Raw genomic sequence first — 13819 nt, forward strand, 5'->3', positions numbered from 1 at the left:
GATGGGACAAGTGGACAAACGCATTCACCAGTTTGCCTCAGTCTCCAGTGATCCCGGCCTCCCTGACCTGTGGGGTTCTCGGCACTCTCTCATAGGCTGACACTTCTTCTGATACTAGCGTTAAATGGAGACAGAATCTTAATTTTACTTCATTCCTTGAGCCTCCATGGAAGGGGCGGGGGGGTGGGGAAGAGCCTGGCAGAGGAGGAGGGGCAGGGCACACTTCAAGGTGAGGTATAGGCAAAGACCTGGTGGCTTGACACACAGCACATAATGCACACGCACATAATTGTGCTACGAAGGGATTTGAACATGACCCTGAAAAGACGAAATGCCTTCAGGAGTCTCCTGCTCCATCCAGCCAGGTAGCCAGTTTGGAAGGCTGCCTCCAGCATGACCAAGGGATGGACACCTGAACCATTTCATTATATTTTCTACTGTTGCTGGTCTAGGAATGCTGCTGACCTTTCTAAGCTGTAACTGCTTTTCAGGCTTTTTTTTTTCTTCCCACTTTGGGTTTCCTGGAAACACAAAATTCTGCCAACACGTAAAAGGAATTCTGCATCTTCCTTTTAAAAACAGCCTTTCTGGGGGTGCCTGGCTGGCTCTATCCATAGAGAATGTGACTTTTGATCTTGGAGTGGTGAGTTCGAGCCCCACGTTGGGGGTAGAGATTATTTAAAAACATAAAAGAGGGGCGCCTGGGTGGCTCAGTCGGTTAAGCATCTACCTTCCACTCAGGTCATGATCCCAGGGTCCTGGGATGGGGCCCCACATCGGGCTCCCTGCTCAGTGGGGAGTCTGCTTCTCCCTCTGCCCTTCCCCCACCTGCTGGCCCGTACGCGCTCTCTGACAAATAAATAAATAAAATCTAAATACATAAATAAGTAAATAGCCTTTCTTTATGTCTCTAACATAGCACAATGGGACCAGAAAGGCAGTGTCTTCTTGTGGAAGGCCCATACTTTCTCCGGCCAGCCTCCTTCACTCTCGGTACCTGCTGGGCCCCGAGGAGCACTTTGGGTGCCCAGAGACAAAGCCAGTAGAGCAGCTGTGTTCTCCCATTTCATTTTTGTCAAAGTGGGACTGATTTCTGCCCTGGGGCAGGGAGGAAGGAACACACATTGAGCACCAGCTGTATACCTCACCCTACACACGTTCTTTACAGACACCATCTCACAACCCCCTGAGCTGTGGGCATCAGGAGCCCCATTTGTCAGATGAGGAAGCAGAACCCCTGACAACAGGGCAAGAGGACTTGGGGTGACGTGGCCAGGCCTGGGGGTGGGCACCGTGGTTTCACATCTGACTCTGTATCTCCCCTGGACCATGGTCACTTCTTTGCCAGTAGAGACTGAGCCCACCTTCCAGCACATCCTACTGCCACGACCTTCCCACCGTGGGGAGTCGCTCATCGGACTCCGGTTAACCTGACAGTGCTCAGAAGCCCGGATGACCCCAAAAGTCTGACACAGTTTGACCCATTTACTCACCTATTGGGTTCATTCCATTAAACGTCATTGAACTTTCAAGCCCCTCATAAAATATTTCAAACCCATCATAATACATCTCTCTTACAGACAAGGAGCAAAAACTCATTTCTCCCTTAAAGAGCCTCAGTTTCCTTTTCTGTACCACAGAGGTCTTGCTAATACCCACCTCACGGGGTGTGAGGTTTTTAAATTAAATGCTACAATCTGTAAAGCAATTGAAGTATAGAAAGCTGTCTTAGCTAAGCATTACAGAAAACTGCAAGGCTCTATTTATGCAGCGGGGTGTGTATAATGTTGTGACTGAGCATCGGAGTCCCGGCTGTGCTGTAGCTGAGTCGCCACCGAAAGACCTCTCTGAGCCTCAGTTCCCTGATCCGTGCAATGGGGATGTAATAGTTGCCGGCTCAGGTCGGGCCCTGGGCGGTGTAATCGTCCGGTGTTGGTCCACTTATCATTTACGGAGCGTTATGGGAGAGAGAGGGCTCTTTCCTTCCTTGGGTTTGGTGGGTTCGTTGGTAGAGCTCCCAGGGTTTGACACCCGCCCGCCTTTGCGGCCCCGCGTCCAGGCGCCCTGCGCCTGCGCACTGACAGCCTGCAGCTCCCACGGGGCCCGGTAGGTGGCGCTGTGGGCCTTGAGCCGCTGCCGCGGCACAGCTGGGAGTCCGCGCCAGACAGTGCATGGACCTCCCCGCCTCCCGTCCGCGCCCCGCTACCGGTGATGGGGTGGCTTCCGAGGGTCGCACAAGGAGCCCCGTTTGAACACTGTTGGGGCAGCCTCTCAAGCCGATGCTTTGGGGTTCTGACTTCAGGACAGCGTCTGTGTCAGAGATGTGTCCTGTTGACACGCTTTGACTACTACTGCTGCTACTACCCATAGCACCATCACCACCGCCACCCAGCACCTTTGGGGTTCAAGTCCAGGTTCTACAACTGTGTGGCTGCGTGATCCACGGGAGCCAGCTCGCCGCTCTGAGCCTCAGTTTCTGCATCTGTAAAATGGGACAGGGTGCCCTGTACCAACCGGAGTCCATAAAATTCTGTTGTAACGTGCCTGACACATTCAATAAATGGACTGTAGTTATTTATTACAATGCTACAGCATCCCAGGATTTGAACACAATGGCCTTATGAATACCAACCAGGGGCTCCTGAAGGGGCAACCCGCCCCCTCATGCAGTTAGACCTCAGCATGTTCACTTACCCCTTGTTCCTAAAGACACAGCAGGGTCCCTATCAACAGATCAATAGAAAAACCCCAGAAAACATCGTGCAGCTTGGCTGCTTTTCTCACTCCCAGCTGATCTGCTGGGGACGTTGGGCAAGTTCCTTCTTCCCCCTGGGCTTCAGTTTGCTCATCTGTAAAATCAGGAGACTCCTGGCTCTGTCATTCTACAGCAGACACCCCATGTCATTGTAAGGAGCCCCTGATTTGTATTCAGAATTCCAGCGAAATCAACACTACATCCTGATGCGGGGCCATTAGTCCTTCCTTGTGACATCTAGGGCGTGACATGGGTAAAGCACTCAGCACAGGGCCTGGCACTTGGAAGGTATTTGGTAAAGGAGAGCTATGATGATGAGTCACCCTTAGATGGCCCTTGATCTAGCCCAGAGAGGAGTGTCTGGAAGGCAAGACATTCAAATGCTGTTTGCTGAGCACCTACTATGCACAAGGCCCTGAGCTTGGCTCAGGAGGTCTTTCGGGGACAAGAGAGATAAGGCCCTACTCTCCATGGGGCTCATGGACCGCTGGAGGAGACATAGATGGGGTAGGGCAGGGAAGGCCTCTCTAAGGAGGTAACATGTGAGCTGAGATCTGAAGGGGGAGAAATAGCAAGCCATGAAATGAGGCTGGCTACCGCTAGTGCAAAGGCCCTGAGGCAGGAGAGAAAGCAGCATGGTCTAAGGACAGAGTCAGGCCAGAGTGGCTGGAGCCTGGAGATTAAAGTGGGAGGACAGTGAGGGATGGAAGCAATGTGACTTCGCTTTTTGTTTTAAGAGCAAGGGAAGTCCTAAGCCTCTGTGAGTAGAGGGTGACAAAGCCAGTTCACAGTTTACAAAGCTCTTCGCAAGGATTTTCATGAGTCTTTTTCCTGGACTCAGAAAAGAGGCTACCTCCTCTCCCCTACCCGTGCCTCTTCCTGGCTAGGAAAATGGAGCCCTCATCACATGTATGTGTGAGCGAGGTAGGGTCCCAGGGCTTTGTGAAAACCTTGGGCCTCTCTGCAGAAAGTACAGGTTCACTGTGATGATTCACTCATCACTCCAGGGATCGCCACAGACCCCCAGCAGCCTACCCAGGGACCCCAGTTGGGGAGCCCTGAATTACTGAGAGCCTGCTGGCACCAAGGCCTACATGCCCCGCACCCCCACCCCATGACCACAACTCCAGAGGAAGGCCATCTTTGAAATGCCAGTGGGCAGTGGTGGCCCAACCACACCCACAGGAGGGTGGCTGTGCCCATGGCAACGGTCCTCTGAAGGGAAGGGCTTCCTTCCCACCTGCTCTCAGGTTTCTGCCCCAGGGAGAATTCCAGAAGAGCCTCATTGACGGTGTCTGGCAAGGCACGGCCTCCAGTCTCTGGGTCAGGGCCATATGCAGGACTGAGGTGGACAAACCAGGGTCTTTGTCTCCAGCCGCTCCTATCCTGTCTCAGTGGCTTCTTGGCAAATGTGGGGTGGATGCGATTTCACGGGGGGGCCTGGTGTCTAGGCCCACCAGCCCTTGGCCTTAACCAAGCCCAAGCCGGGCTGGGCTAAGTCACTGCCTGTGAAGAGAAAGAGGGGATTTAATTGGACAGGACAGGAACAGCACAGGGTGTGCGGGGAGAGGAAAGAAGTTTCTGCCTGGGAGTGTTGGGGTGGAAGGGCTGTGTTAGGGATGCCGGCTCTCTCCTGGGCTCCATAGCTGTCACCTGTAAAATGGGAACAGCAGTGGCAACCTATCCAGATTCCTGAAGGAATCACAAGGGGGAGGATGTTACAGTAATGGGAGGGAGGACATTGGGTGATTGTCGGGGTGCTTGACAGGGGATGTGATGTTGGTTGGGGTGGGGGAAGCATGGGAACTTCTGGGGTCTAGTCACTGAGCCGCTACCCTGTCCCTGCCCTGACCTCCAGAGCACTACCCGTTGAATCCTCCCAATTGTTCCAGGTAGGAGCGGTTACTCTCCCCATTTTGTAGAGGAAAAAGTGAGGATCAGAGAAGCAGGGTCCTCTGCCTGAGGTCACACAGCTAACACACAGGGGACAGCCACATCCAGATGCCCCAGGGACCACATTCTTTTTATTTTTTTATTTTTAAGATTTTTTTTTTTTATTTCTTTTACTGGAGAGAGAGAGAGCACAGAGAGAGAGGGAGAAGCAGACTCCCCACTGAGCAGGGAACCCTATATAGGGACTTGATCCCAGAACCCTGAGATCATAACTTGAGCCGAGGGGAGATGCTTAACTGACTAAGCCCCCCAGGCATCCCAGGACCACATCTTTAAGAAAAAAAAAAGTTGTTTCTATAACAGTTTCATTGGGATAAGTTTCACATACTATGCAATTCACCTGTTGAAGATGCACTTTTCTAGGGCTTTTACTATATTCACGGTGCATCAAACCATCAACTTGAGAACACTGTCATCACCCCAAGAAGAAACCGCAGGGGCACCTGGTGGCTCAGTGGGTTAAGATTCTGCCTTCAGCTCTGGTAATGATCTCAGTATTCTGGGATCAAGCCCCACACCGGGCTCTCTGCTCAGCAGGGAGCCTGCTTCCCCTCTCTTTCTGCCTGCCTCTGCCTATTTGGGATCTGTCAAATAAATAAAATCTTAAAAAAAAAAAAAAAAAAGGAAGAAAGAAACCCCAGATGCCTTAGGTAACACCCTCCAAGCCTCATCTCTCCCCAGCCCCTGGCAACCATTCCTTTACTTTCTATCTGTCTAGATCTGCCTCTCCTGGACATTTTGTACTAATGCGATCACACAACATGTGGCCTTTGATGTCTGTCTGGCTTTGTTCATTAGCATCACTTTTTCCAGGCTCATCCATGTCAATACATCACTCCTCCTATTGCTGGGTCATACGCCGTTGCATAGATCCACCACGTTTCATTCATCTGTTGGCCATCGGAGTTGTCTCTATTTTTGGCTCTTGTGAATAATGCCACTGCGAACATTCACGTTCAAGTTTTTGGTGTGGCCGCATGTTTTCCTTTCTCTTGGCTTTATCCCTCAGAGTGCAGTTGCTGGCTTATATGGTAACTCTAGATTTAACATTCTGAGCCTCCGCCAAGCTGATGTCCAAGGTCATTGCCCTATTTCCCATTCCACCAGCCGTGTTCGAGGACCCCTGTTCCTCCACATCCTTGCTGACACTTACATTGTCCATCTTTTTGAGACCACGTCCTTACCGACTCTGCTACCCTGGACCTGGCTGTGGTTCCAATCCTACTGGCTGTGGGATCTCAGGTGAGTGGCCTCTCTGTGTCCCTTTTCAGAAAATGGTATAAGAATCCTTCCTGGGGTGCCTGGGTGGCTCAGTGGGGGTAAAGCCTCTGCCTTCGGCTCAGGTCATGATCCCAGGGTCCTGGTATAGAGGCCCACATCAGGCTCTCTGCTCAGCAGGGAGCCTGCTTCCCTTCCTCTCTCTCTCTCTGCCTGCCTCTCTGCCTACTTGTGATCTCGGTCTGTCAAATAAATAAACAAAATCTTTAAAAAAAAAAAAAAGAATCCTTCCCTTCCAAGCTGTTAGGAGATGACCCAGGGGTGGCCCCTCATTGGAGTTATGCCAACGGTCAAGTGAGGTGCACACCTCTTGTTTTTATACCTGCCCCTCCCCCACAGGGGTTGGAGACAGATGCACCAGGTATAATGAAGTCCATCCGGGACTGACCCCTCTGGCCCATGGATCTCTCCCCAGTGCCTGGCACTGAGTCTGCCATTCCGTAAGTGCTTGCTATGCGTAGACCCTCAGTGCAGTCCAGGACCTCCCTTCATGGCGGTGGCAGAGCCCCACCTCCCCCCGGGCACTCCGGAAGTTGTGTAGGTCAAAGGGCTGGGCCGGACCACAGCCTACGAGTACTAAAGGCATTATGATTTTGCTCCTTCCTTAAGACAAGAAGTTCTGTCTGTCCCTGTTAAGCGTCTCTCCTTCCAGAACAGAGGTCAAAGAGCTTCACCAGTGACAAGGACAGCAAAATAATGACAGTCACATCCTCACAGTGGCCCTTGTTCACGTTCAGGAAATTCTCCTGAGCACCTCACTTGCTCTTCCTACTCACCCCTTCCCAGCAAGGCAGACCTTCATGCTCTCAATCAACCAGTAGTTCTCTCCCCTGTCTCTCCCTCCCACCCCCCACCATTGCTTTTTTACGGTGGTAAAATGCCCATAACAGAATTCACCACATGAAGCCATTTTGAAGTGCAGTCAGTAGCGTGAAGTACGTTCCGGCTGTCGTGCAAACGTCGCCACCATCCACCTCTGGAAGAGTTTTTATCTCCTAAAACAAGCTCTGTCCCCAGCACACGCGGACTCCCCATCCCCACCCCTCCCTCCGGCTCTACCGGTACTTTTTTTTTTTTTAAATTTTTTTTTAAGTTTTTTACTTATTTATTTGACAGAGAGAGGCACAGCAAGAGAGGGCACAGAAGCAGGGAGAGTGGGAGAGGGAGAATCAGGCTTCCCCCTGAGCCACTGAGCAAGGAGCCTGATGTGGGGCTTGATTCCAGGACTCTGGGATCATGACCTGAGCTGAAGGCAGACACTTAACAATAGAGCCACCCAGATACTCCTCCACCAGTGCTTTTAAAGAGGCTACTGAGTGCCCAGAATGGGTCCCGCGGCTGTCAGCAAGATGGACATGGTCCCTCGCTTCATGGAAACTAGTACTGCTTTCCAGATGAGGGCACAGGCACCGGGGGCAGGGAGGCTCTTGCTCACGGCCTCCCAGTGAATCAGCTAGAGGCCAAGATCCAGCCTCCTGGCCCAAGATGAGTTCCTTCCTTGCACGGGGCCTCAGTTGTCCAGTCTACGAAGTGAGGGTCAGGAGGGAGCTGGGCTAGCGACACCGGGACTGAGGGCTCATGCCACTTCCCCCTGACTTCAGAGAAGAGTGGGTACCAGCCCTGGCCCCTTCTCCTACAGTTGTCTCCATCAGCCTCCTGGTAGCCAGGATCATCCTTGTCCTTTTCTTTTCATGGTGGTGGTGGGGGGGGTGCTCCCTACAGGAATGGGCTCTGGATTAGTCTTCCTGCCACCCCCTCCGCTTCCCAGCTGGGTCCAGCCCCAGTCAGAGAGAGGCTTTCTGTCGGGAAGGCATGCCCAGACCCTCCTCTGTTTACATTCCTCACCCCAAGCCAGATAGCTGCTTGTTTATGCTAAGATCCTGGAGACCCAGCAGGAAAACCTTCTCCCACCCCGTTATGGAGGCAGCAGCTTTCCGAGACACCAAAGTCCTCTCCAAGACTCAGATTCCCATCTATAAAGTGGGCACAGCAACTCCTCCCTCAAAAGGAATCTCCCTTCGTGCTCACTGAGTTAATTATTAAGGTTTCTTTCTTTCTTTTCTTTTCTTTTCTTTTTTTTTTTTTGTAAATGTCTTGCACTGGTAGTATGAACACATGGCTTCTGTTTGGATTCTCTCTCTCTCTTTCCAGCAATTTCAAAATTCCACTTCCTAGCTGCCGAACCACACCGTATGGGAGCTATTTCTGTTTGCAGGCCAAGGAGGGAAGGACCTACCCCGCTGTCTTTGGGGAGTTAGCTCAATTTAATAAAAAACAATAATGATAAAAGGGCTAAAAATGTTCCTGGTGCTCTGAACAGACCGGGAGCTACCAGCATCCCCCCCAGGACTGTGGGGGGTGGGGAACAACATAGCTATTCCCCACTCTACAGTGGGGACACTGAGGCTCAGAGGTGGAACGATTGGCTGCTCAGGGGATGAGTCCAGAGCCAGAGTGTGGGCTCAGGGAGCCTGGACCTGGAGCTCAGGCCCACTAGGCTTCCAACCAACCCCAGCAGAAGTGAGCTGCCTGACCCGTGGAGGCATTCAAATGGCTGGAGTAAAAAGCCAGACTGCAGGTAGGGGCTCACCTTCACCACCCAATAAAAAAACACACTCGAGCACCTCCTAGGTGCCGGGCTGCATGCCACGTGCTGGTAGAGGTGAAGAAAGGGAGCTCACATTTATTTAGCCCCAGACAGCAGACTCTCTATCTACCCCTGTGCCACTCCTGCACCTCGCCTGCGGGACTGGGAGCGACCTAAGGGCACGGGCCCCGGGGCCCGCGTCCCAGTGAACTGTCTGCTGAATGAATGAGCCAATGCACCGAGGACGGCCTCGCCCGTTACCAGAGGGGAGGCAGCCCCCGGGTGGCGGGATCAAGAGCCCCGGAGGGAACTCAGGGTCCCAAGCGAAGCCCACCCCGGGAAGCGCCAGGGCCCTCGGGCCGAGATGATCGTGACGCCCCGCTTCCCAGAAGGGGGGCCCGAGCCCGCCCCCGCCCCGGCAGACGCGGCGATTGACGGGGCGGGGGCAGCCGGGGGCGGCGCGCGGCGCTGGAACCTGAGCCGGGGGAGGAGAGTCGCGCGGGGCGGGCGGGCGCCGGGCGGCCGGGATTCAGGAAGCGCCGCGCTGTCCTGGAGGTGAGCGGGGCTTGGGCCCTCGGGGCTAGGGATCCCGGGAGGGCATACTCAGCCGAGGTCCTCTCGCTCCCCTGGGGACGTCTCCGAGGTTCCAAAGTCCGGGCGGGGGCTCAGGAGCGAGGCGCGGGGTCCCGCCAGCTGCTGCCACCCCGCCCGGTGCCCTTGGGCCGGCCAACCCCCCACCCCACTCTGGGCTTTAGTTTTATCACTTGTGAAATGGGCGCCGTCGTGGGCCTTGGGGTCTCGAGTCTGCAGGAGGGAGGTCCCAGAGTCCTCGAGATCCAAGCCCAGGAACCCAAAGTTAGGAGGCCCTGCAGCCCACTTTGGGGGCACCCCCATTTTGGGGGCGGGTGGAAGGTGGGGGTCTGAGGTTTGCCCTCTACCGGGAAGCAAGCAGGAGGGAATTGAAAGTCTGGAACTTCCAAAGCCCACTTCTTAGTTAGCCTTCGTTAGGCCCAGAGATGGCTCTTCCCCCAAGAGGCAGGACAATCTTTAACCTCCACCTCTGCCTCTAGATTCCGGAGGTCCAGGAGGGCAGAAAGAGACCGCCCACACCCCACTTGCCTGGAGATACCAACCGCATGCCCCTGGAGCTCCCTACCACCCCCACCTGGTCCAGCCCCAGCCTGGCCCTCCATCAGACTTCCCGGTTTGCAGATGGGAAAGCTGAGGCTTAGGTGGGGGATGTAACCAGTTTAATTTAAACCCAGGGCTGTCAGGCTCCAGAGTCCTCCCTGCCTGGTGCCCAGGGGTGCCCTGTGAGTTATAGGGGAGGGATTGTGCCTTTGGGGGCTCTGCTGGGGCTGGTGACGTGTGATGTTGTGTGTGACTTCATTCTGGGGACGCTAAGAACCGCTGGAGGATTTAAGTTTTGCCACTTTATCTGGGGGCCAAGAATGGGGGGGTGTGTGACTCCTTGACTACCAGGGAGGAAGGTGAAAAGGAGGTCTCTTTAGAGAAGTCAAGAAGGGTCAGGTCCGGGTCACCTGTGGGGTTAGAAGCGGGGCCTGTGTGGCCCCCGTTCCTCCCACCCCTGCTGCTGAGTGACTTTGGGTGAGTCCCTGAAATGGGGTTGGACTGAGGGCCACCCCAGGGATACGGTGAGGACAGATGGCCCAGCTCAGCACCAGCCTGGGCTTCTTAATGCTAATTGGTCATTCCCTCATTTTCCTAGTTCATTCTGTTTGAATAACAGTGGGGAACCCCTCTTTCCAACCTTTGTTGGTAAATTGGAGGGGGAGGGGCTCCCAAAACAAATGGCAAATGGCTGTCCTAGACTGGTCAGGGTCAGGGGTGTAAGATGGAGGTGGAGTCCTTTGGCATGGAGTGTTCCCAGGTTTAGGGAATGGCACCTGAGGGCAAGGGCATGAGGGTGAGAGTTTCTGAAAAGGTGCCTGGGGCTCCCTTGGAGAAATCTGGAGCCTTACTGCTGGGGAGGGGGTCACGGGGCGCCTCTGCTGCCTCACCTGGTGGGAGTGGGGCCTCGGCTGCTTCCACGTGTGGGCACCTGGCAAGGTGAGCAGGTGTGGTAAATGCTTTGCAAATGTGTGCTGTTGAATGAATGGGAGCCAGGAGAGAAGGCTGTGGGGTGAGACAGCAGTCCGAGAAGGGATCAGGGAGGGCTTGATCCAGGTGGGGGTTGAGCCACACCTCCAAGAGTAAATGCAGACTGGGGGAAAGGCATTCAGATAAAGGGAAGGGTACTAGCAAAGGAAGGGCACTACCTGTTGCCAGGTAGGTAAAACTAGACTTTGTAGAGCCAAGACATGGTTCTTTCGGCCTGGAATGTGTGATGTGGACGGGAAGGGCAAGGGATCGGGCAGGCAGGGGCTAGATCAGACCCAGAAGCCCTGAAGACCAGGCTGGGAGGGACATACTGGGTGTGTGGTCTGGAAGGGTCCCTCTGCCTGAAGGTAGTGGGGGCCAGGCAAGGAGGCAGGTCCCCAGGCTGGGGAAGTCATTCAGGCAGGAGACGTGAGGCCCAGGTTGGCGACTGGAGAGGCGTGGCTGGCAGGAGACCTAGGAGGGAGAGACCCGCTTGAGAGCTGGTCTCATGGGGCCTGGTACAGGGCAGGTGCGCTGTAATGTCTACTGCCCAGTAGAGGGACTGGACACGTTGTTTGTGAGAGGGCCCGAGTTCTTTGAGCTTCGTCATCTGTTCCTTGGATGGAGGGGGAGTTTGTGTGAGTAGCCATCTTGACCCCTCACAGGCCCTGACCTGCTGTCTGCCTCAGTTTCCCCCCTGGGAAAGACACCCCAGGCCCCTCCCCAAACCCCTGGCTCCACTTCTTGTCACACACCAGATCTGGGGAGCCAAGAGAACACTGCATGCCAGCAGGCCTTCTGGAATGCTTACCCATTTAGAGCGGAATTCACCTGTTAAAGATTAATTCCGATCTCTCGAGATACTTATGGCCCTGGGCCCCGCAGCTGGCGCTTGGAGCACCGGGTACAATGTTCCACCTCGCTTTAGCCAAGCCTGGGCTGCATTTGTGGTCCTTATGATGGTCGTGAGCATTTAGTGGGCACTTCCTGTATGCCAGGCCCTGGCCCAAACACTTAGTACATTTGGAGAAAAAACTATAATTGTACCTATTTTTGCGAGGGAGGAACTGAGGTCTGGTAATGAAGTTGCTTGCTGCGGGGTCTTTTAGTTGGGGAGGGGCAGAGCTGGGATCTGCACTCTGTTCACCTGATTCCAAAATCCACACCCTTAACTTCCAAGGTGGCCTGTCCCCATTTGTCCTGACCCAGGGTCGTGGGGGAAGAGCCTGCAGTGTAGAGAGAGAGAGAAGAACCCTGGTGGCTCAGGCAGGCCCCGCCTTAAGTCCTACATCAGCTGCTTCTTCCCCAGAGAAGCTCAGGCAAGTCACCAGGCCTCTCTGAGCCTCAGTTTCCTTGTCTGTCAAATGGTGCTTTTGGTTCCCGCTTTGCCAAGACAGTCAGAGGCACACAGGTGGGGCTCCGAAGCACTATCCTCTTCCTCATTCTGTTTCCCTGGGCTTTTCCTGGACATGCTTTCCTCCAGCTCATCCCAGTGGCAGCCTCTGAGAGCCCCTCTGTGCCAGGCAGGCAGGCGGAAGAGAGCAGGGGCAAAGCTAGACTTGCATTTGGACAAAGGACGATGCCTTTTCAGCCGTGAGATATTTACAGGCCTTGACTGAGTGCCAGGAGCAGTCAACGTTTCATACTTAGCTAATCGTTTAGTGGATAGACAGTGTCTGTCACATGATGCTCATCTCGGTGATGTCACAGCCTGGCCCCCACTGCTGGTGGGCAGAGGCAGGAAGGCTGGATCTCATTTTATGGCTGGGGAAACTGAGTCTCCGAGGGCGAAGCAATTTACTCAGGGCTCCAGGCAGAGCTGGATCTGGAAGCCAGATCTGAGTGACTCTGTTCCCTTTGGGTCCCTGAAGAACTTCTACCTTGGAGTCTGACCCACCTTGGTCCAGTCTTGCTGCTGTGTGACCTCGGAAGCTAGCTTAACCTCTCTCTTCCTGGGGTTGCAGCCTAGGATTTGCTGGAGGTCTAAGCTGTCTGCTAGAGGGGTAATTGGGTAATTCTGGCCGCTATTCTTGCCCGAGCCTGGATTCCCTTTGCCTGGGTTTCCCTTGGGTCCTGACACTCTGGCTGAACAAGAATGAGGAAGAGAGGCCAGCCCCCTACTTTCACTATGACTCCAACTTCCCTCCTGCCGCAGAGCCCCTTCCTGATCATTTGCTTCCCCTTTCTGTCCCGAGCCCCTGGCCACAGCTGGCTGTGTGACCCTAAGTAGATCACTCCACCTCTCTGAGCAAGTTTCTTCATTGGCGAGGGAGGGCCAGACACCACACCAGGGCCATAGGAAGCTCTCCATAAATGCTCTTAGGTCTGCTCCTGATGAGATCAGAGGATAAGAAAGGCGACAGAAGGAGGAGGGTGTAACTGGAGGGGCAGACAGGCAAGCCATTGACCAAATGGGCATACTCTTATTTTTCTTTGGGTGGTGAGTAACTGCCGCCCGCCCTGCCTGCCACCCTCCCTGACTCCCCCCTGCACAAAGGACTCCTCAGTCTCCCGGGTGCCTGTTTTTCCCTGAGGGTGGAGTGGCCTGGGTTCCACCCAGATGACCGGGAGGCCTGACCACCTCTGGGACAGCTCCTCATGTGTGTGTATGATGGGGGAGCAGACTTCTACCGCATGCCCCGAGTGGGCCCCACAGGCTCAGGGGAGACCCCACTGGGCAAGGGGCCAGTTGACTTCAGTCCAGGGGGACCCACTGGACCCTCCTGTCTCCCCTTGCAAAGATAAGGAGCTCAGGAATACCAGTAGACAGAGTGAATGAAGGAAGGAATGATTGAACAGACATATCTTAATAAGGCAGGGGCATCAGCAGAAAGCCCCTACTTGGCTTGGAGACCAAGTGGGCTTGGGCGAGTGTCCTGGTCTCCTTGAGCCTTAATTTCTTCTTCTGCAAAATGGGTTCATTCTCACTGTTGCCCTACTGGCGGGATGTGGGTCTCACAGGTCAGAGAGCACACAGTAGTTGCACAATAAATGAGCTGTTGAAGGTTGGGAGAAAGGAAGGAAGTTAGCCAGCAAGCTGGTTCATTGGGCAAAAAGGTTCATTTGTGTCTGTGAGTTCATTCATTCATTCGGCAAGTCTATCTTGAGCAGCTACTAAGTGCCAGGCTGTGTTCTAGGCCCTGGGC

The 13819-nt window shown here is 54.3% G+C and overlaps 1 protein-coding gene across 2 annotated transcripts in view; it reads left to right on the forward strand.

Annotated features, from left to right (window-relative positions):
* The first annotated feature begins 9047 nt into the window (after nt 1-9047).
* TRPV4 (transient receptor potential cation channel subfamily V member 4) overlaps nt 9048-13819 on the forward strand; it is a 33664-nt gene continuing 28892 nt past the window's right edge. Inside the window, exons 1-2 of one of the 2 annotated variants that reach the window (XM_032847403.1) lie at nt 9685-9721; nt 9859-9886. The gene's annotated coding sequence lies outside the window, so the exon portion shown is untranslated. Of the gene's footprint in view, nt 9129-9684; nt 9722-9858; nt 9887-13819 lie in introns of those variants that run through there. The other variant, XM_032847402.1, reaches the window with a different exon arrangement.

The sequence above is a fragment of the Lontra canadensis genome, unplaced genomic scaffold (assembly GCF_010015895.1).
Source record: "Lontra canadensis isolate GAN:19392208 unplaced genomic scaffold, GSC_riverotter_1.0 scaffold187, whole genome shotgun sequence".
Classification (NCBI taxonomy): domain Eukaryota; kingdom Metazoa; phylum Chordata; class Mammalia; order Carnivora; family Mustelidae; genus Lontra; species Lontra canadensis.